Source organism: Bubalus kerabau, chromosome 3, assembly GCF_029407905.1.
Source record: "Bubalus kerabau isolate K-KA32 ecotype Philippines breed swamp buffalo chromosome 3, PCC_UOA_SB_1v2, whole genome shotgun sequence".
Classification (NCBI taxonomy): Eukaryota; Metazoa; Chordata; class Mammalia; order Artiodactyla; family Bovidae; genus Bubalus; species Bubalus kerabau.
In genome coordinates this window covers 22,557,218-22,579,652 of record NC_073626.1, presented here as the reverse complement: position 1 = coordinate 22,579,652, position 22,435 = coordinate 22,557,218, and the positions used below count along the sequence as shown (strand labels likewise).

At 38.2% G+C, this 22,435-nt stretch overlaps 1 non-coding gene and 1 pseudogene across 1 annotated transcript; both read left to right on the top strand.

Moving 5' to 3' along the window:
• The first annotated feature begins 1,756 nt into the window (after nucleotides 1-1,756).
• Nucleotides 1,757-6,640, top strand: LOC129647170 (olfactory receptor 2G6-like; annotated as a pseudogene).
• A 3,715-nt stretch (nucleotides 6,641-10,355) lies between these two features.
• Nucleotides 10,356-10,427, top strand: TRNAC-ACA (transfer RNA cysteine (anticodon ACA)). Its single transcript has one exon. It is a non-coding gene; the product is annotated as a tRNA-Cys (tRNA).
• Nucleotides 10,428-22,435: the final 12,008 nt, after the last annotated feature.

The following is a 22,435-nucleotide window of genomic DNA, read 5'->3' as shown; positions in this document are numbered from 1 at the left end:
TTGACTATGATTGGTTTCATTTAAAATCATTCTTGGAATTCCCTGGCAGGCCAGTGGTTAAGAGTCTGCACTTTTATTGCTGTAGGTGTGGGTTCGATCCTTGGTTGAGGAACTAAGATCCCACAAGCTGCCAAATGTAGCAAAATAAATAAATAATTTTCTTAAATAACTGAGTGAAGTGAAAGTCATTCAGTCATGTCCAACTCTTTGCGACCCCATGGATTATACAGTCTGTGGAATTCTCCAGGCCAGAATACTGGAGTGGGTAGTTTTCCCTTCTCCAGGGGATCTTCCCAGCCCAGGGATCGAACTGGGGTCTCCTGCATTACAGGCAGATTCTTTACCAACTGAGCTTTCCCTCATTTGTGAAACAAAAACCATATCATAAATAGGTTAAATTTGAAGATGCTGTGATACTCAATACTTGAATAGTGATGGATTTTATAGAGTAACAGCTACTGCAAGTCAAATACGCATATACAAGCTTTGTCCAATATCAAGCCCAATGGAAAAAAAAAAGATGTTCTTGTTTATCTTTGCAGTATATGCAGAGATTTGCCTATCTTTCAATGGATATTTTCTATATTTTTAATTAATTTATTTATTTTAATTGGAGACTAATTATTTTACAATATTGTGGTGGTTTTTGCTATACATTCACATGAATCAGCCATGGGTGTACATGTGTTCCCCATCCTGAACTCCCCTCCCACCTCCCTCACCATCCCATCCCTCAGGGTCATCCAAGTGCACTGGCCCTCAGCGCCCTGTCTCATGCATTAAACCTGGACTGGTGATCCATTTCACATATGATAATATACATGTTTCAACGCTATTCTCTCAAATCATCCCACCCTCGCCTTCTCCCACAGAGTCCAAAAGACTATTCTTTATCTCAGTGTCTCTTTTGCTGTCTCACATATGAGGTCCTCATTTCCATCTTTCTAAATTCCATATATATGTGTTAATACACTGTATTGGTGTTTTTCTTTCTGACTTACTTCACTCTGTATAATAGGTTCCAGTTTCATCCACCTCATTAGAACTGATTCAAATGCATTCTTTTTAATGGTTGAGTAATATTCCATGGTGTATATGTACCACAGCTTTCTTATCCATTCCTCTGCCAGTGGACATCTAGCTTGCTTCCATATCCTAGCTTTGTAAACAGTGCTGTGATGAACATTGGGGTACACGTGTCTCTTTCAATTCTGGTTTCCTCGGTGTGTATGCCCAGCAGTGGGATTGCTGGGTCGTATGGCAGTTCTATTTCCAGTTTTTTAAGGAATCTCCACACTGTTCTCCATAGTGGCTGTACTAGTTTGCATTCCCACCAACAGTGTAAGAGGGTTCCCTTTTCTCTGCAGCCTCTCCAGCATTTATTGTTTGTAGCAGCCATTCTGACTGGCATGAGATGGTACCTCACTGAGGTTTTGATTTGCATTTCTTTGATACTCAGTGATGTTGAGCATCTTTTCATGTGCTTGTTAGCCATCTGTATATAATTATTTTAATACTAGAAAGTATGCAATTACAGTTTTCAACAAATATTAAGTGAGTCCCTATTTTTTGTCACTACTAAAATAGATACTGGAGATACAACAGAGAACAAAAATCTGCTGACAGATTTTACAGAAATATCATTAAATGAATCAATAAACAATTTTCCTGACTTGGAAGAATTTTTTTTAATTTCATGCTACAGAGTAGGTTATCAATATGTTAATTGCTGATCTACAATTAAATATATAGATCAATGGTTGAAAAATCTGAGAATCTCTTATACTTATGTTTAAGAGACAAAGGTGTCTCTAAGAAGGTAAAACCATTTTATCAACAAATTCATTTTCTCATAGCAAGATTTATTCTGATGTCATTTTTAAAAGATGATATGTAATGGAATCATCTATAGGATTTTTTTAAGCCACACAGCAATGCCACCTCCCGAAGAAATGAATATTTGTCTAAAGACTAGTGCTCAGACAAGATTGAAAACAAAAGCCCTATAAAACTAGAAAATCTAGAATAGGATGCTCAGAAATTTGGGTCAGTCCATCATTTCATGTACTCTTTACAGAGGAACCTGGAAGGCTGCAGTCCATGGGGTCACTGAGGGTTGAACACGACTGAGTGACTTCACTTTCACTTTTCACTTTCATGCATTGGAGAAGGAAATGGCAACCCAATCCAGTGTTCTTGCCTGGAGAATTCCAGGGATGGGAGAGCCTGGTGGGCTGCCGTCTATGGGGTCGCACAGAGTTGGACAAGACTGACGTGACTTAGCAGCAGCAGCAGCAGTTTTTCTGGAGAAGGCAATGGCAACCGACTCCAGTACTCTTGCCTGGAAAATCCCATGGATGGAGGAGCCTGGTGAGCTGCAGTCCATGGGGTCGCTAAGAGTCGGACACGACTGGGCGACTTCACTTTCACTTTATATTTTTGTGGGTTAACATTTTGTAGTGTAGTGCCAAAATTGCAGGTGCAAAGAAAGAAATAGATACAGTGACTTTGATGGCAGCAAAGATGTTGAAAGTAACATCTTTACTTTTAAAAAGTAAAAAAGATATTTTAAGTGTGGGCCGTGAAATGCCCACTGAAAGTCTGCAATAAAAAAACTCACTAGCAAATAATCCTATGTCCAAGTAAATTGTCTTTTATATATGAAAGAACCAGTGTGGAGATTCCTTAAAAAACTGGAAATAGACCTGCCTTATGATCCAGCAATCCCACTGCTGGGCATACACACTGAGGAAACCAGAAGGGAAAGAGACACGTGTACCCCAATGATCATCGCAGCACTGTTTATAATAGCCAGGACATGGAAGCAACCTAGATGTCCATCAGCAGATGAATGGATAAGAAAGGTGTGGTACATATACACAATGGAGTATTATTCAGCCATTAAAAAGAATACATTTGAATCAGTTCTAATGAGGTGGATGAAACTGGAGCCTATTATACAGAGTGAAGTAAGCCAGAAAGAAAAACACCAATACAGTATACTAACGCATATATATGGAATTTAGAAAGATGGTAACAATAACCCTGTGTACGAGACAGCAAAAGAGACACTGATGTATAGAACAGTCTTTTGGACTCTGTGGGAGAGGGAGAGGGTGGGAAGATTTGGGAGAATGGCATTGAAACATGTAAAATATCATGTATGAAACGAGTTGCCAGTCCAGGTTCGATGCACGATACTGGATGCTTGGGGCTGGTGCACTGGGACGACCCAGAGGGATGGAATGGGGAGGGAGGAGGGAGGAGGGTTCAGGATGGGGAACACATGTATACCTGTGGCGGATTCATTTTGATATTTGGCAAAACTAATACAGTTATGTAAAGTTTAAAAATAAAATAAAATTTAAAAAAAATTAAAAAAAAAGAAAGAACCAGAAATTTTCTGATATGAAATAGCTCAGATAGTAGACAATTCATGTAATTTCTTAAATTTTTCAGCATTAATGCAGTCAAGCAAGAGATCAATGAGAGTGTCAAATATCCAAGAACCAAGAGACTAAAGAAAAATTGTTACCAGTATGTGAAATATGTTGTTGATTTGTACTCAGAATCCACTGTAGCATCACACTGTGTGGTTTCCTGTACTATAAGGGCTAGAAAGTGAAAACTATTAGATATATTCATGTAAGAATTTAAAGGGGGAGGCAGGTAGAGACTGTTCTCTAAAGTATTCTTTTCTAGAAAGTGAAGATGTAAAGATACCAGTATTTCATCTCTAGATTAATGTTTGTCAAGATGCAGATTGGATGGCAGTGTCACCCAGATTCTCTGTTGCAGGGTGCTTAATTAATTTAGAAAAGACTAGTTACAAAAAAAAAGCTTGAACTAACACTATGTTTAATAATGAAATAAGCTTCTGCACATCAAAGGAAACTATTAGCAAGGTGAAAAGACAGCCTTCAGAATGGGAGAAGATAATAGCAAATGAAGCAACTGACAAACAACTAATCTCGAGAATATACAAGCAACTCCTACAGCTCAACTCCAGAAAAATAAATGACCCAATCAAAAAATGGGCCAAAGAACTAAATAGACATTTCTCCAAAGAAGACATACAGATGGCTAACAAACACATGAAAAGATGCTCAACATCACTCATTATCAGAGAAATGCAAATCAAAACCACTATGAGGTACCATTTCACACCAGTCAGAATGGCTGCGATCCAAAAGTCTACAAGTAATAAATGCTGGAGAGGGTGTGGAGAAAAGGGAACCCTCTTACACTGTTGGTGGGAATGCAAACTAGTACAGCCACTATGGAGAACAGTGTGGAGATTCCTTAAAAAACTGGAACTAGAACTGCCTTATGATCCAGCAATCCCACTGCTGGGCATACACACTGAGGAAACCAGAAGGGAAAGAGACACGAGTACCCCAATGTTCATCGCAGCACTGTTTATAATAGCCAGGACATGGAAGCAACCTAGATGTCCATCAGCAGATGAATGGATAAGAAAGCAGTGGTACATATACACAATGGAGTATTATTCAGTCATTAAAAAGAATACATTTGAATCAGTTCTAATGAGGTGGATGAAACTGGAGCCTATTATACAGAGTGAAGTAAGCCAGAAAGAAAAACACCAATGCAGTATACTAACGCATATATATGGAATTTAGAAAGATGATAACAATAACCCTGTATGTGAGACAGCAAAAGAGACACTGATGTATAGAACAGTCTTATGGACTCTGTGGGAGAGGGAGAGGGTGGGAAGATTTGGGAGAATGGCATTGAAACATGTAAAATATCATGTATGAAATGAGTTGCCAGTCCAGGTTCGATGCACGATACTGGATGCTTGGGGCTGGTGCACTGGGACGACCCAGAGGGATGGAATGGGGAGGGAGGAGGGAGGAGGGTTCAGGATGGGAAACACATGTATACCTGTGGCGGATTCATTTTGATATTTGGCAAATCTAATACAGTTATGTAAAGTTTAAAAATAAAATAAAATTAAAAAAAATTAAAAAAAAAAATAATGAAATAATGAATATTTTCCTCCTGAATTCAGGAAAGAGTCGGACACAACTAAGCAACTTCACTCACTCACTCACTTTCTAGTTTCTTCATTACCCCTTCCTACAGATGTCAAAAAGTGAAGATAGTGGACATATCCAATTCCAGCTCAGGTGGTAACTTCATTCTGCTGGGCTTTTCCGATCAACCCAAACTGGACCCCATTATCTCTGTGACCATTTTGCTCTTCCATACCATGACTCTGATAAACAACACAGCAATTATCCTGCTAACTTTTCTGGACAGCCGATTTCATACACCCATGTACTTCTTCCTCAGTAACCTCCCATTTTTAGATATCTGTTACATAACTAGTATTGTTCCCCAGATGTTGATAAATCTGTGCAGGCCAAACAAATTAATTACTTATGCAGGTTGTATCCTACAGTTCTTCTTTGCCTTTGACTTCGGTGCAACAGAAAACCTTTTATTGGTTGTCATGGCCTATGATCACTATGCAGCAGTCTGCCAACCCTTGCACTACCTGGTTATCATGCACCCTCAGTTCTGTAAGAAGATGGCAGCAGCATCATGGTTGACTGGCATGTGTGGTGCCCTGACCATGAGCGCTTTTGCCTTTTCACTGCTGCTATGTGGTCACACACTCGATAACTGCTTTTGTGAGATGCCTGTCTTTCTTAAGATAGCCTGTGCATACACCAAAGTAATGGATGGTACCATTTACACACCTGGAGTAATTTACCTTGTTTTGCCACTGTTTTTCATTCTTGTCTCATAGGGAATCATCACTCAAGCTGTGACTAAGATCAAGTCAGGCAAGGCCAGAAGGTGATTAAGGAAGGCAAGGTGATTAACACGTGTGATGCTCAACACTTGTGCTGCTCATCTCACTGTGGTCAGCCTCTTTTATGGCAGTGTCATCTACATGTACTTGTAACCAAAGAAAGGTTCCATGCACAAAGCTGATAAATTTCTTACCCTTTTTTCCATTCTAATTTTTAATTTAAATTTATTTATTTTAATTGGAGGCTAATTACTCTACAATATTGTATTGGTTTTGCCATACATCAACATGAATCCACCACAGGTGTTCACGTGTTCCCCATCCTGAACCTCCCCCCACCTCCCTCCCTGTACCATCCCTCTGGTTCATCCCAGTACACCAGCCCCAAACATACTGCATCCTGTATCGAACCTGGACTGGCGATTCATTTCTTATATGGTATTTTACATGTTTCAATGCCATTCTCCCAAATCATCCCACCCTCTCCCTCTCCCACAGAGTCCAAAGACTGTTCTATACATCTGTGTCTCAATTGTTCTCTCGCATACAGGGTTATCATTACCATCTTCCTAAATTCCATATATATGCATTAGTATACTGTATTGGTGTTTTTCTTTCTGGCTTACTTCACTCTGTATAATAGGCTCCAGTTTCACCCACTTCATTAGAACTGATTCAAATGTATTTTTTTTAATGGCTGAGTAACACTCCATTGTGTATATGTTTACACCATTATCACCCCAAGTCTTAACCCACTAATATACACTCAGGAATACAGATGTCAAAGGGGCATTAAAATGGCTTTTTATAAGAACCCAACATAGGAGCACCCCACATGTAAAGCAAATGTAACAAGTATGAAAGGGGAAAATAACAGTAACACAGTAATAGTGGGAGACTTTAATACCCCCACTCACACCTATGGATAGATCAACCAAACAGAAAATTAGCAAGGAAACACAAACCTTAAATGATAAAATGGACCAGTTAGACCTAATGGATATGTATAGGACATTTCACCCCAAAGCAATAAATTTCACCTTTTTCACAAGTGCACACAAAACATTCTCCAAGATAGATCACATCCTGGGCCATAAATCTACCCTTGGCAAATTTTTTAAACATCGAAATCATGTCAAGCATCTTTTCTGATCACAATGTGGTAAGATTAGATGTCAACTACAAGAAAAAAAACTATTAAAAATTCAAATATATGGAGGCTAAACAATAGGCTTATGAATAACCAACAGATCACAGAAGAAATCAAAAATGAAATCAAATATGCATAGAAACAAATGAAAATGAAAACATTACAACCCAAAACCTATGAGATTCAGTAAAAGCAGTGCTAAGAGGAAGGTTCATAGCAATACAAGCTTACCTCAAGAAACAAGAAAACATCAAATAAACAACCTAACATTAATAAAGCAACTAGAAAAAGAAGAAATGAAGAACCCCAAAGTTAGTAGAAGGAAAGAAATCATAAAAATCAGAGCAGAAATAAGTGGAAAAAAAAAAAAGATACTATAGTGAAAATCAACAAAAAAGCTGGTTCTTCAAGAAGATAAATAAAATAGACAAACCATTAGCCAGACTCATTAAGAAAAAAAAAGGAGCAGAATCAAATCAACAAACTTAGAAATGAAAATGGAGAAATCAAAATAGACAACACAGAAATATGAAGGATCATAAGAGAACACTATCAGCAACTACATGACAATAAAATGGACAACTTGGAAGAAATGGGCAAATTCTTAGAAAACTGAACCAGGAAGAAATAGAAAATCTTAACAGAACCCATCACAAGCATGGAAATCAAAACTGTAATCAAAAATCTTCCACAAACAAAAGTCCAGGACCAGATGGCTTCACAGGTGAATCCTACGAAACATTTAGAGAAGAGCTAACACCTATCCTCCTCAAACTCTTCCAGAATATTGCACAGGAAGGTAAACTCCCAAACTCATTCTATGAGGCCATCATCACCCTAATACCAAAACCAGACAAACATGCCACAAAAGAAGAAAACTACAGGCCAATATCACTGATGAACACAGATGCAAAAATCCACAACAAAATTCTAGTATACAGAATCCAACAACATATTAAAAAGATCATACATCATGACCAACTGGGCTTTACCCCAGGGATGCAAGAATTCTTCAATATTCAATGTTATACATCACACTAACAAATTGAAAGATAAAAGCCATATGATTATCTCAATAGATGCAGAAAAAGTCTTTGACAAAATTCAACACCCATCTGGAGAAGGCAATGGCAACCCACTCCAGTGCTCTTGCCTGGAGAATCCCTTGGACAGAGGAGCCTGGTAGGCTGCAGTTCATGGGGTTGCTAAGAGTCAGACACAACTGAGCGATGTCACTTTAACTTTTCACTTTCATGCATTGGAGAAGAAAACGACAACCCACTCCAGTGTTCTTGCTTGGAGAATCCCAGGGATGGGGGAGCCTTGTGGGCTGCCATCTATGGGGTCGCACAGAGTCAGACACGACTGAAGCAACTCAGCAGAAGCAGCAATAGCAACACCCATTTATGATTAGGAAAAAAAAAAAAAAACCTCTCCAGAAAGCAGGCATAGAAGGAACATACCTTAACATAATAAAAGGCATATATGACAAAACCACAGCGAACAGTATCCTCAATAGTGAAAAACTGACAGCATTTCCTTTAAAGTCAGGAACAAGAAAAGGGTGCCCTCTCTCGCAACTACTATTCAACATAGTTTTGGAAGTTTTAGCCACAGCAATCAGAGAAGAAAAAGAAATAAAAGGAATCCAGATTGGAAAAGAAGAAGTAAAACTATCACTGTTTGCAGATGACCTGATCCTCTACACAGAAAACTCTAAAGACACCACCAGAAAACTACTAGAGCTAGTCAATGAATACAGTAAACTTGAAGGATATAAAATTAACACACACAATCCCTTGCATTCCTATACACTAACAGTGAGAAAACAGAAAGAGAAATTAAGGAAACAATCCCATTCACCATTGCAATGAAAAGAATAAAATACTTAGCAGTAAATTTACCTAAAGAAATAAAAGACCTATATATAGAAAACTATAAAACATTGATGAAAGAAATCAAAGATGACACAAATAGATGGAGAAATATGCCATGTTCATGGGTCAGAAGAATCAGTATAGTGAAAATGAGTATACTACCCAAAGCAATCTATAGATTCAATGTAATTCCTATCAAGCTACCAATGGTGTTTCTCACAGAACTAAAATAAATAATTTCACACTTTGTATGTAAATGCAAAAAACCTCGAATAACCAAAGCATTCTTGAGAAAGAAGAATGGATGGAGGAATCAACCTGCCTGATTTCAGACTATACTACAAAGCTGCAGTCATCAAGACAGTATGGTACTGGCAAAAGACAGGAATACAGATCTATGGGATAAAATACAAAGCCCAGAGATGAATCCACACACCTATGGACACCTTATCTTTGACAAAGGAGGCCAAAATATACAATGGACAAAAGACAATCTCTTTAACAAGTGGTGCTGGGAAAACTGGTCAACCACCTGTAAAAGAGAAACTAGAACACTTTTAACACCATACACAAAAATAAACTCTAAATGGACTAAAGATTTAAATGTAAGACCAGAAACTATAATACTCCTAGAGGAAAACATAGGCAGAACACTCTCTGACATAAATCACAGCAAGATCCTCTATGATCCACCTCCCAGAGCAATGGAAATAAAAGCAAAAATAAACAAATGGGACCTAATTAAACTTAAAAGCTTCTGCACAATGAAGGAAACTATAAGCAAGATGAAAAGACAGCCTTCAGAATGGGAGAAAATAATAGCAAATGAAGCAACTGACAAAGAATTAATCCCCAAAATATACAAGCTGCTCATGCAGCTCAATACCAGAAAAATAAATGACCCAATCAAAAATGGGCCAAAGAACTAAACAGACATTTCTCCAAAGAAGACATACAGATGGCTAACAAACACATGAAACCATGCTCAACATGACTCATTATCAGAGAAATGCAAATCAAAACCACAATGATGTGCCATCCCATGCCAGTCAGAAGGCTGCTCTCCAAAAGTCTACAAACAATAAATGCTGGAGAGGGTGTGGAGAAAAGGGAACCCTCTTACACTGTTGGTGGGAACTATGTAGCCACTATGCAGAACACTGTGGAGATTCCTTAAAAAACTGGAAATAGAACTGCCATATGACCCATCAACCCCACTGCTGGGCAGACACACTGAGGAAACCAGAATTGAAAGAAACATGTGTACACCAATGTTCATTGCAGGACTGCTTACAATAGCTAGGACATAGAAGCAACCTAGATGTCCATGGGCAGACGAATGGATCAGATACTTGTGGTACATATACACAATGGAATATTACTGAGCTAATTAAAAAGAACACATTTGAGTCAGTTCTAATGAGGCGGATGAAACTGGAGCCTATTATATGGAGTGAAGTAAGTCAAAAAGAAACATACCAATACAATATATTAAACTGTGAACTTTCATACCGATAATTCTTAAAAATCCAATTTGATTTCCCTGGTGGCTCAGATGGTAAAGCGTCTGCCTACAATGCAGGAGACCCAGGTTCAATCCCTGGGTAGGGAAGATCCCCTGGAGAAGGAAATGGCAACTCACTCCGGTATTCTTGCCTGGAAAATCCCATGGACGGAAGAGCCTGGTAGGTTACAGTCCATGGGGTTGCAAAGAGTATATTAATGCATACATATGGAATTTAGAAAGATTGTAACAACCAGCCTATATGTGAGACAGCAAAAAGACACAGATATAAGAACAGATTTTGAACTCTATGGGAGAGGGTGAGGGTGGGATAATTTGAGAAAATAGCATTGAAACATGTATATTACCATATGTGAAATAGATGACCAGTCCAAGTTCAATGCATGAAACAGGGCACTCAAAGCCAGTGCACTGGGACAACCCTGAGGGATGGAATGGGGAGGGAGGTGGGAGCAGAGTTAGGGAGAGGGGGGACACATGTACACCCATGGCTAATTCATGTCAATGTATGGCAAAAACAACCACAATATTGTAAAGTAATTAGCCTCCAATTATAATAAATAAAATAATTTTAAAAATAATAGATGATATATAGTGGAATCTATAGGATTTTATAAGCCACATGGCTATGCCACCTGCCAAAGCAATGAATTGTATTTGCCAAAAGGCTAGTGCTCACCCAAGATTGAAAACAAGTGCCCTACAAAATTAGAAAATCTAGAATAGGATGTTGAGAAATTTGAGTCAGTCCATCACTTCATGTACTCTAGTTTTTGCTAGGGTTAACATTTTGTAGTGTAGTGACAAAATTGAAGATGGAAAGAAAGAAGCAGATATAGTAACTTTGATGGAAGCAAAGATGTTGGAAGTAAAAAAGACATTTTAAGTATGGTCCTGGAAATGGCCACTGAAAGTTTGCAGTGGAAAAATTCACTAGCAAATAATTTCATATCCAAACAAACTGTCTTTTATATGTGAAAGAAACATAAGTTTTTCTAATAATGAAACAGCTCAGATAGTAGACAATTCATGCAATTTCTTAAACTTTTCAGAATTAATGAAAATCAATGAAGATCAATGAAAATGTCAAATAACCCAGGACCAACAGACTAAAGAAAGAATTGTTAACAGTGTGTGAAATATATTATTGATTGATACTCAGAACCCACTCTGGCTGCCCTCTGTCTGGTTTTTTGTACTATAAAGTCTAGAAAGTATGAACCATTACATATATTCATGTAAGAATTTAAATGAAGAGGCAGGTAGAGACCATTTTCTGCAGTGTTCTTTTCTAGTAAGTGAAGATGTAAAGATGCGAGTATTTCATCTCTAGGTTAATATTTGTCAAGATGCAGATTGGATGGCAGCGTCACCCAGATTCTCTGTTGCAGTGTGCTTAATTAATTTAGTAAAGACTAGTTACAAAAAAAGCTTGAACTAATACTATGTTTAATAATGAAATAATGAATATTTTCCTCCTGAATTCAGGAACAAGATAAACACAAATTCAATTTAAAACTGTAGTAGAGACTGTAACAAGAATTAATAAGTGAAGTTGAATGGTGGCTCGATACAAGGTGCAAATTTAAACCAAATTATATTTCCATATGAGCAATAAACAATTGAAAATTGAAAGTGTAAAATAATATCAGTTACAATAGCATTTTAAATAGAATAATTTTAAATGAATGACGTACAAGACCTCTACTTTGAAAACTACTAAACATCACTAAGAGAACTCAAAGAAGGCCTAAATAAATATGGAGCTAGACCATGTTCATGGATTGGAAGACATAATATTGTTATAATGTCAATTTTCCCCAAACTGATCTCCAGACTCAACATCTCCAATTAAGTAGGCAGAATAATGGCTCCCCCAGAGAGGTCCTCATTCTATCCCTTTGAACTTGTGAATATATTATGTGATGCAGTAAGAGTTAAAGTTTCAGATGGAATTAAGGCTGCTATTCAGAAACCTTAAAATAGGGAGAGTGTTCTGAATTATATGGATGGACCCAACACAACCAGAAGCATCCTTAAATGAAGGAAAAAGGATGCAGGAGAGTCAATGTGATCAATGTGAGAAAGGTTAGACTGGCCATTCCTAGCTTGAAGAGGGGAGGAATCCGTACGCCAATGACCCTGGCAGCTCCTAGAAACTGGAAAGTGCAAGAAAATGAATTCTTCCTAGAGCCTCCAGGAAATATTGCAACCCTACCAACACCTTGTGATTTTCTCAGGGATACCCATTTTGGACTTCCAGTCTCCAAAAATGTAAGATAATAAATTCATGTTATTTAAAGCCACTAAGTTTCTGGTAGTTTGGAACAGCAGCAATAGGAAACCAATAAACCAACCAATTTTTTTTTTAAGAAATTCACCAGCTGATTGTAAAACTGACATGGAAATGCAAAAACCTACACTATACCCAAATCTTCTTAGAAGAACAAAACTGGAGGAATGACATCACCTGATTCCTAGATTTACTATAAAACTGCACCAATCAGGACAGTGCAGTACTGGCCTAAGCATACACAAATAGGTCAATAGAGAGCTCAGAAATGGATGTATAGGGTCAACTGACTTTTTGCAAAGGTGTCAAAATTTAATAAGAAAAAGATAATCTTTCAATGAATGGTGTTGAAATTACTGGATATTCTATGGAAAATACTGAAGTTCAACTTCTACCTCACACCACACAGAAAACTTTAACTTGAAATGAATCCCTGACTAAAAATAAAAGCTAAAATATAAAGCTTCTAGAATAAAATATAAAGAAATATCTTCATAAGCTTAGAGTAGGTAAAGACTAATCATAAAAGAAAAATTCATGTGTTGAACTTTTTTTTTTTTTTTTTTTTTTTTTTTTTAAACTTAAATACACAGTTTAGTCTTATACCAAACATAAACATCTATGAAATAATATTTTATAAATATGCTTTTACAGGGATAAGATACAAGCATTTAATGTGTATGTGTATATATTTTAACACATGACTACTAAATTTAAAAAAATCTTTATCTATGTATCTCTTGAAGTCATCTCACAATTTGGGAAACACAGATGAAAGGGCTCAGGGGTCTGAGCTCAGGTCACCAGCCGGAGAGGAGAGTGGAGCGGGGATAAGGGATTTATTCTCCAGGCTTCCTCCCTGTAGAGTTCTCTTGAGCTGGCCGGGCCCTCCCTCAAAGCCACAGCTCCTGGCAGGGAACCCCTGCATATACTACCCTTATCAGGGCGTGGTACCTGTTCCCTCTTTGCTCCTTGAGGTGCCAGAGTGCTTGGGAAGGCTGACACTCTATCTTTGTTTGTTCCTCAAAGTGTTGAAAACTCACACTTTTGAAAACTCAGTTCAGTTCAGTTCAGTCACCCTGTTGTGTCTGACTCTTTGTGACCCCGTGGACTGCAGCACACCAGGCCTCCCTGTCCATCACCAACTCCCGGAGTTGACTCAAACTCATGTCCATTGAGTCAGTGATGCCATCCAACCATCTCATCCTCTGTCATCCCCTTCTCCTCCCGCCTTTAGTCTTTCCCAGCACCAGGGTCTTTTCCAATGAGTCAGTTCTTCACATCAGGTGGCAAAAGTATTGGAGCTTCAGCTTCAGCATCACTCCTTCCAATGACTAGTCAGGACTGATTTTCTTTAGGACGGACCGGTTGGATCTCTTTGCAGTCCAAGAGACTCTCAAGAGTCTTCTCCAACACCACAGTTCAAAAGCATCAATTCTTTGGCACTCAGCTTTCTTTATAGTCCAACTCTCACATCCATACGTGACTACTGGTAAAACCGTAGCTTTGACTAGATGGACCTTTATTGGCAAAACAATGTCTCTGCTTTTTAATATGCTGTCTAGGTTGGTCATAACTTTTCTTTTTTTTTTTTTTTTTTTTTTTTAAATTTTATTTTATTTTTAAACTTTACATAACTGTATTAGATTTGCCAAATATCAAAATGAATCCGCCACAGGTTTACATGTGTTCCCCATCCTGAACCCTCCTCCCTCCTCCCTCCCCATTCCATCCCTCTGGGTCGTCCCAGTGCACCAGCCCCAAGCATCCAGTATCGTGCATCGGACCTGGACTGGCAACTCATTTCATACATGATATTTTACATGTTTCAATGCCATTCTCCCAAATCTTCCCACCCTCTCCCTCTCCCACAGAGTCCATAAGACTGTTCTATACATCAGTGTCTCTTTTGCTGTCTCGTACACAGGGTTATTGTTACCATCTTTCTAAATTCCATATATATGCATTAGTATACTGTATTGGTGTTTTTCTTTCTGGCTTACTTCACTCTGTATAATAGGCTCCAGTTTCATCCACCTCATTAGAACTGATTCAAATGTATTCTTTTTAATGGCTGAATAATACTCCATTGTGTATATGTACCACAGCTTGCTTATCCATTCATCTGCTGATGGACATCTAGGTTGCTTCCATGTCCTGGCTATTATAAACAGTGCTGCGATGAACATTGGGGTACTCGTGTCTCTTTCCCTTCTGGTTTTCTCAGTGTGTATGCCCAGCAGTGGGATTGCTGGATCATAAGGTATGTCTATTTCCAGTTTTTTAAGGAATCTCCACACTGTTCTCCATAGTGGCTGTACTAGTTTGCATTCCCACCAACAGTGTAAGAGGGTTCCCTTTTCTCCACACCCTCTCCAGCATTTATTACTTGTAGACTTTTGGATTGCAGCCATTCTGACTGGTGTGAAATGGTACCTCATAGTGGTTTTGATTTGCATTTCTCTGATAATGAGTGATGTTGAGCATCTTTTCATGTGTTTGTTAGCCATCTGTATGTCTTCTTTGGAGAAATGTCTATTTAGTTCTTTGGCCCATTTTTTGATTGGGTCATTTATTTTTCTGGAGTTGAGCTGTAGGAGTTGCTTGTATATTCTCGAGATTAGTTGTTTGTCAGTTGCTTCATTTGCTATTATCTTCTCCCATTCTGAAGGCTGTCTTTTCACCTTGCTAATAGTTTCCTTTGATGTGCAGAAGCTTTTAAGGTTAATTAGGTCCCATTTGTTTATTTTTGCTTTTATTTCCAATATTCTGGGAGGTGGGTCATAGAGGATCCTGCTGTGATGTATGTCAGAGAGTGTTTTGCCTATGTTCTCCTCTAGGAGTTTTATAGTTTCTGGTCTTATGTTTAGATCTTTAATCCATTTTGAGTTTATTTTTGTGTATGGTGTTAGAAAGTGTTCTAGTTTCATTCTTTTACAAGTGGTTGACCAGAGTTCCCAGCACCACTTGTTAAAGAGATTGTCTTTAATCCATTGTATATTCTTGCCTCCTTTGTCGAAGATAAGGTGTCCATATGTGCGTGGATTTATCTCTGGGCTTTCTATTTTGTTCCATTGATCTATATTTCTGTCTTTGTGCCAGTACCATACTGTCTTGATAACTGTGGCTTTGTAGTAGAGCCTGAAGTCAGGTAGGTTGATTCCTCCAGTTCCATTCTTCTTTCTCAAGATCGCTTTGGCTATTCGAGGTTTTTTGTTTTTCCATACAAATTGTGAAATTATTTGTTCTAGCTCTGTGAAGAATGCTGTTGGTAGCTTGATAGGGATTGCATTGAATCTATAGATTGCTTTGGGTAGTATACTCATTTTCACTACATTGATTCTTCCAATCCATGAACATGGTATATTTCTCCATCTGTTAGTGTCCTCTTTGATTTCTTTCACCAGTGTTTTATAGTTTTCTATATATAGGTCTTTAGTTTCTTTAGGTAGATATATTCCTAAGTATTTTATTCTTTCCGTTGCAATGGTGAATGGAATTGTTTCCTTAATTTCTCTTTCTGTTTTCTCATTATTAGTGTATAGGAATGCAAGGGATTTCTGTGTGTTGATTTTATATCCTGCAACTTTACTATAGTCATTGATTAGTTCTAGTAATTTTCTGGTGGAGTCTTTAGGGTTTTCTATGTAGAGGATCATGTCATCTGCAAACAGTGAGAGCTTTACTTCTTCTTTTCCAATTTGGATTCCTTTTATTTCTTTTTCTGCTCTGATTGCTGTGGCCAAAACTTCCAAAACTATGTTGAATAGTAATGGTGAAAGTGGGCACCCTTGTCTTGTTCCTGACTTCAGAGGAAATGCTTTCAATTTTTCACCATTGAGGATAATGTTTGCTGTGGGTTTGTCATATATAGCTTTGATTATGTTGAGGTATGTTCCTTCTATTCCTGCTTTCTGGAGAGTTTTTATCATAAATGGATGTTGAATTTTGTCAAAGGCTTTCTCTGCATCTATTGAGATAATCATATGGTTTTTATTTTTCAATTTGTTAATGTGGTGTATTACATTGATTGATTTGCGGATATTGAAGAATCCTTGCATCCCTGGGATAAAGCCCACTTGGTCATGGTGTATGATCTTTTTAATGTGTTGTTGGATTCTGATTGCTAGAATTTTGTTAAGGATTTTTGCATCTATGTTCATCAGTGATATTGGCCTGTAGTTTTCTTTTTTTGTGGGATCTTTGTCAGGTTTTGGTATTAGGGTGATGGTGGCCTCATAGAATGAGTTTGGAAGTTTACCATCCTCTGCAATTTTCTGGAAGAGTTTGAGCAGGATAGGTGTTAGCTCTTCTCTAAATTTTTGGTAGAATTCAGCTGTGAAGCCATCTGGACCTGGGCTTTTGTTTGCTGGAAGATTTTTGATTACAGTTTCAATTTCCGTGCTTGTGATGGGTCTGTTAAGATTTTCTATTTCTTCCTGATCGAGTTTTGGAAAGTTGTACTTTTCTAAGAATTTGTCCATTTCTTCCTCGTTGTCCATTTTATTGGCATATAATTGTTGATAGTAGTCTCTTATGATCCTTTGTATTTCTGTGTTGTCTGTTGTGATCTCTCCATTTTCATTTCTAATTTTATTGATTTGATTTTTCTCCCTTTGTTTCTTGATGAGTCTGGCTAATGGTTTGTCAATTTTATTTATCCTTTCAAAGAACCAGCTTTTGGTTTTGTTGATTTTTGCTATGGTCTCTTTTGTTTCTTTTGCATTTATTTCTGCTCTAATTTTTAAGATTTCTTTCCTTCTACTAACCCTGGGGTTCTTCATTTCTTCCTTTTCTAGTTGCTTTAGGTGTAGAGTTAGGTCATTTATTTGACTTTTTTCTTGTTTCTTGAGGTGTGCCTGTATTGCTATGAACTTTCCCCTTAGGACTGCTTTTACCGTGTCCCACAGGTTTTGGGTTGTTGTGTTTTCATTTTCATTCGTTTCTATGCAAATTTTGATTTCTTTTTTGATTTCTTCTGTGATTTGTTGGTTATTCAGCAGCGTGTTGTTCAGCCTCCATATGTTGGATTTTTTAATAGTTTTTCTCCTGTAATTGAGATCTAATCTTACTGCATTGTGGTCAGAAAAGATGCTTGGAATGATTTCTATTTTTTTGAATTTACCAAGGCTAGCTTTATGGCCCAGGATGTGATCTATCCTGGAGAAGGTTCCATGTGCGCTTGAGAAGAAGGTGAAATTCATTGTTTTGGGATGAAATGTCCTATAGATATCAATTAGGTCTAACTGGTCTATTGTATCGTTTAAAGTTTGTGTTTCCTTGTTAATTTTCTGTTTAGTTGATCTATCCATAGGTGTGAGTGGGGTATTAAAGTCTCCCACTATTATTGTGTTATTGTTAATTTCTTCTTTCATACTTGTTAGCATTTGTCTTACATATTGCGGTGCTCCCGTGTTGGGTGCATATATATTTATAATTGTTATATCTTCTTCTTGGATTGATCCTTTGATCATTATGTAGTGACCATCTTTGTCTCTTTTCACAGTCTTTGTTTTAAAGTCTATTTTATCTGATATGAGTATTGCTACTCCTGCTTTCTTTTGGTCCCTATTCGCATGGAAAATCTTTTTCCAGCCCTTCACTTTCAGTCTGTATGTGTCCCCTGTTTTGAGGTGGGTCTCTTGTAGACAACATATGCAGGGGTCTTGTTTTTGTATCCATTCAGCCAGTCTTTGTCTTTTGGTTGGGGCATTCAACCCATTTACATTTAAGGTAATTACTGATAAGTATGATCCCGTTGCCATTTACTTTATTGTTTTGGGTTCGAATTTATACACAATTTTTGTGTTTCCTGTCTAGAGAATATCCTTTAGTATTTGTTGGAGACCTGGTTTGGTGGTGCAGAATTCTCTCAGCTTTTGCTTGTCTGAAAAGCTTTTGATTTCTCCTTCATACTTGAATGAGATCCTTGCTGGGTACAATAATCTGGGCTGTAGGTTATTTTCTTTCATCATTTTAAGTATGTCTTGCCATTCCCTCCTGGCTTGAAGAGTTTCTATTGAAAGATCAGCTGTTATCCTTATGGGAATTCCCTTGTGTGTTATTTGTTGTTTTTCCCTTGCTGCTTTTAATATTTGTTCTTTGTGTTTGATCTTTGTTAATTTGATTACTATGTGTCTTGGGGTGTTTCGCCTTGGGTTTATCCTGTTTGGGACTCTCTGGGTTTCTTGGACTTGGGTGATTATTTCCTTCCCTATTTTAGGGAAGTTTTCAACTATTATCTCCTCAAGTATTTTCTCATGGTCTTTCTTTTTGTCTTCTTCTTCTGGGACCCCTATGATTCGAATGTTGTAGCGTTTAATATTGTCCTGGAGGTCTCTGAGATTGTCCTCATTTCTTTTAATTCGTTTTTCTTTTATCCTCTCTGATTCATTTATTTCTACCATTCTATCTTCTAATTCACTAATCCTATCTTCTGCCTCTGTTATTCTACTATTTGTTGCCTCCAGAGTGTTTTTAATTTCACTTATTGCATTATTCATTATATATTGACTCTTTTTTATTTCTTCTAAGTCCTTGTTAAACCTTTCTTGCATCTTCTCAATCCTTGCCTCCAGGCTATTTATCTGTGATTCCATTTTAATTTCAAGATTTTGGATCAATTTCACTATCATTATTCGGAATTCTTTATCAGGTAGATTCCCTATCTCTTCCTCTTTTGTTTGGTTTGGTGGGCATTTATCCTGTTCCTTTATCTGCTGGCTATTCCTCTGTCTCTTCATCTTGTTTAAATTGCTGAGTTTGGGGTGTCCTTTCTGTATTCTGGCAGTTTGTGGAGTTCTCTTTATTGTGGCGTTTCCTCGCTGTGTGTGGGTTTGTACAGGTGGCTTGTCAAGGTTTCCTGGTTAGGGAAGCTTGTGTTGATGTTCTGGTGGATGGAGCTGTATTTCTTCTCTCTGGAGTGTAATGAAATGTCCATTAATGAGTTATGAGATGTCTATGGTTTTGGGGTGACTTTGGGCAGCCTGTATCTTGAAGCTCAGGGCTGTGTTCCTTTGTTGCTGGAGAATTTGCTTGTTATGTTTTTCCCTGGAACTTGTTGGCCCTTGTGTGGTGCTTGGTTTCAGTGTCGGTATGGAGGCGTTTGATGAGCTCCTGTCAATTAATGTTTCTTGGAGTCAGGAGTTCCCTGGAGTCAGGGATTGGACTTAAGCCTCCTACTTCCAGTTATCGGTCTTAATTTTACAGTAGTTTCAAAACTTCTCCTTCTATACAGCACCACTGATAAAACATCTACGTTAAAGATGAAAAGTTTCTCTACTGTGAGGGTCACTCAGAGAGGTTCACAGCATTACATGGAGAAGAGAAGAGGGAGGAGGGAGTTAGAGGTGACCCAAATGAGATGAGGTGGAGTCAATAGTGGAGAGAGTGGGCTAGCCAGTAGTCACTTCCTTATGTGCACTCCACAACTGGACCACTCAGAGATTTTCACGGAGTTATACAGGGAAGAGAAGAAGGAGGCAGGAGACAGAGGTGGCCAGAAGGATAAAAGGGGGAAATGAAAAGGCAGGAGACAGATCCAGCCAGTAATCAGTTCCTTAAGTGTTCTCCACCGTCTGGAACACACAGAAATTCACAGAGTTGGGTAGAGTAGAGAGGGGTTAGGGAGGAGATACAGGTGACTTGGTGGAGAAAATGGAGAGTCCAAAGGGAGAGAGAGCAGCCAAGCCAGTAATCTCGTACACTAGTGAAAAATGGGTCCTGAAGATTGGGTTCTTAAAGGTACAAAATTGGTAACAAATACATAAAAACAAAAATTAGAAATCTAGAGTAGAGTTTGGAATTTCAAAAATGCGATGTTAATGAAAAGGAGAAGGAAAAGAAAGAGAGAAAAAACGAACAAAGAAAAACAAACAAGGTCGTGAAAGTAATAAAGAAACTACAGGTACAAAATTGATAACTAATACCAAACAGCAAAAATTAAAGATCTAGAGTAGATTTTGGAATTTCAAAAATACAACGTTTAAAAAAAAAAAAAAAAAAAAAAAAAAAAAAAAAAGAAGAAGAAGAAGAAGAAAAATAAAGAGAGAAAACAAACAAACCAACAAAAACAATGTCGCAAAAATTATAAAGAAAATACAGGTACAAAATTGATATCAAATACCAAAAAGCATAAATTAAAAATCTTGAGTAGAGTTTGGAATTGCAGGTATACGATGTTATATAAAAGAAGAAGAGAAAGAAACAGAGGAAAAAAAAAGTCACAGCAATTATGAAAAAAACTATAGGTACAAAATTGATAACATATATCAAAAGGCTAAAATTAAAAATCTAGAGTAGAGTTTGGAATTTCAAAAATGCAAGGTTAAAGAAAAGAAGAAAAAGAAAAAAAAAAAAAAAAACCAGGGTCAAAAAATTATAAAATATGTATATGAAGTTTGCTGAAGAAGAAAAAAAAAAAAAAAAATAGGGTCTTTTTTTTTTTTTTTTTTTTTGCAAAGTAATAGTTATAAAAGTGAAAATTAAAGGATAATAGAGGACTTAAAAAATTTTTTTTAATTAAAAAAAAAAGAAAGAAAGAAAGATTGATCGTAAAAATAGTAAAAATATATCTAGGTCTTTCTCTGGTTTTGTTGTGAGTATTGTGGGTTCAGTTCATTTTTGGCAGTTCCTTAGTCCGACTTATATTTCTCAAGATCTATAGGCCCCTTCCTATGTAATCCGTAGTAACCACAGGGTTTTAATCTATGGCCTGTAGCTTCCAAGGCGTTTCCCTCTGTTATAGCTTCTTCTGTTTGCTGGTCTCTTCAGTGTCTGGTTCCCGCCCTGACACAAAGGGGACGGTGGAGGACCCTATTTTTTTTTTTTTTTTAATTTAGGCTCACTTGTTCAGCCGCGCTGTGGGGAGGGAGGGAGGGATGCTGCAAACAGATAACACTGGCGTGCGCTCGAAGTGCCTCGGCCACACTGGGTCTGCCCCCGCTCACGGCGCGTGTAACCTCCCTGCCCACACTGCTTGGGCTCTAGGTTGTTCCGCCGGGAACAATCAGAGGCCGGCCCTGGACTGAGCTCCCAGGTCCACGCCGCTCAGGTTCAGGCACTCGGGTAGTCCTCAGAGGCGCAGACTCGGTTGGGCCTGCGTTTTGTGTTCTTCCCAGGTCGAGCAGCTCAGGTGATGAGGTGTTTGGCGGGCGCCCATGCTGCGACTTATCGCCTCCCCGCCACTCGGTTATCTCCTTTCGAAGAGTTGGGCTGCTTTTCTGGGTGCCTGATGTCCTCTGCCGGCATTCAGAAGTTGTTTTGTGGAATTTACTCGACGTTTAAATGCTCTTTTGATGAATTTGTGGGGGAGAAAGTGTTCTCCCCGTCCTACTCCTCCGCCATCTTGGCTCCTCCCCTGAACTTTTTAAAATTAAAGCTTTGTCTCTTCCAAAGACACCACTAAGGAATCAGAAAAGCAAGCCATACTCTAAGGTTCCTGCATATTCAGGATGATCTGTGCAATCACCAACAGACAGCACTGCCTTTGTGAAACTCTGGGAGTCCACTGAGAAGTACCAGCACATCACTGGAGCAGAGACAACTACAAGATGGACACACTGATGAGGTTAAGAACAGTTTTACTTTACTACCTACCACCTCTCCTCCAAGGTGTCACAGCTCAGTGCCAAAGAAGACTTCCTTAGCCTGTGATTTCTCCACTGGGAGAATGTGAGAGTACCTGAGTGAGCAACCGGCTTCCCTAGCTGTGCAACAAAGACACTGACAAACAAACGACTTCTTTCTCACCAAATTCAGTATGCTGAGATGTGCTGCAAGACTCGGGGAGTGGTGACCGTGA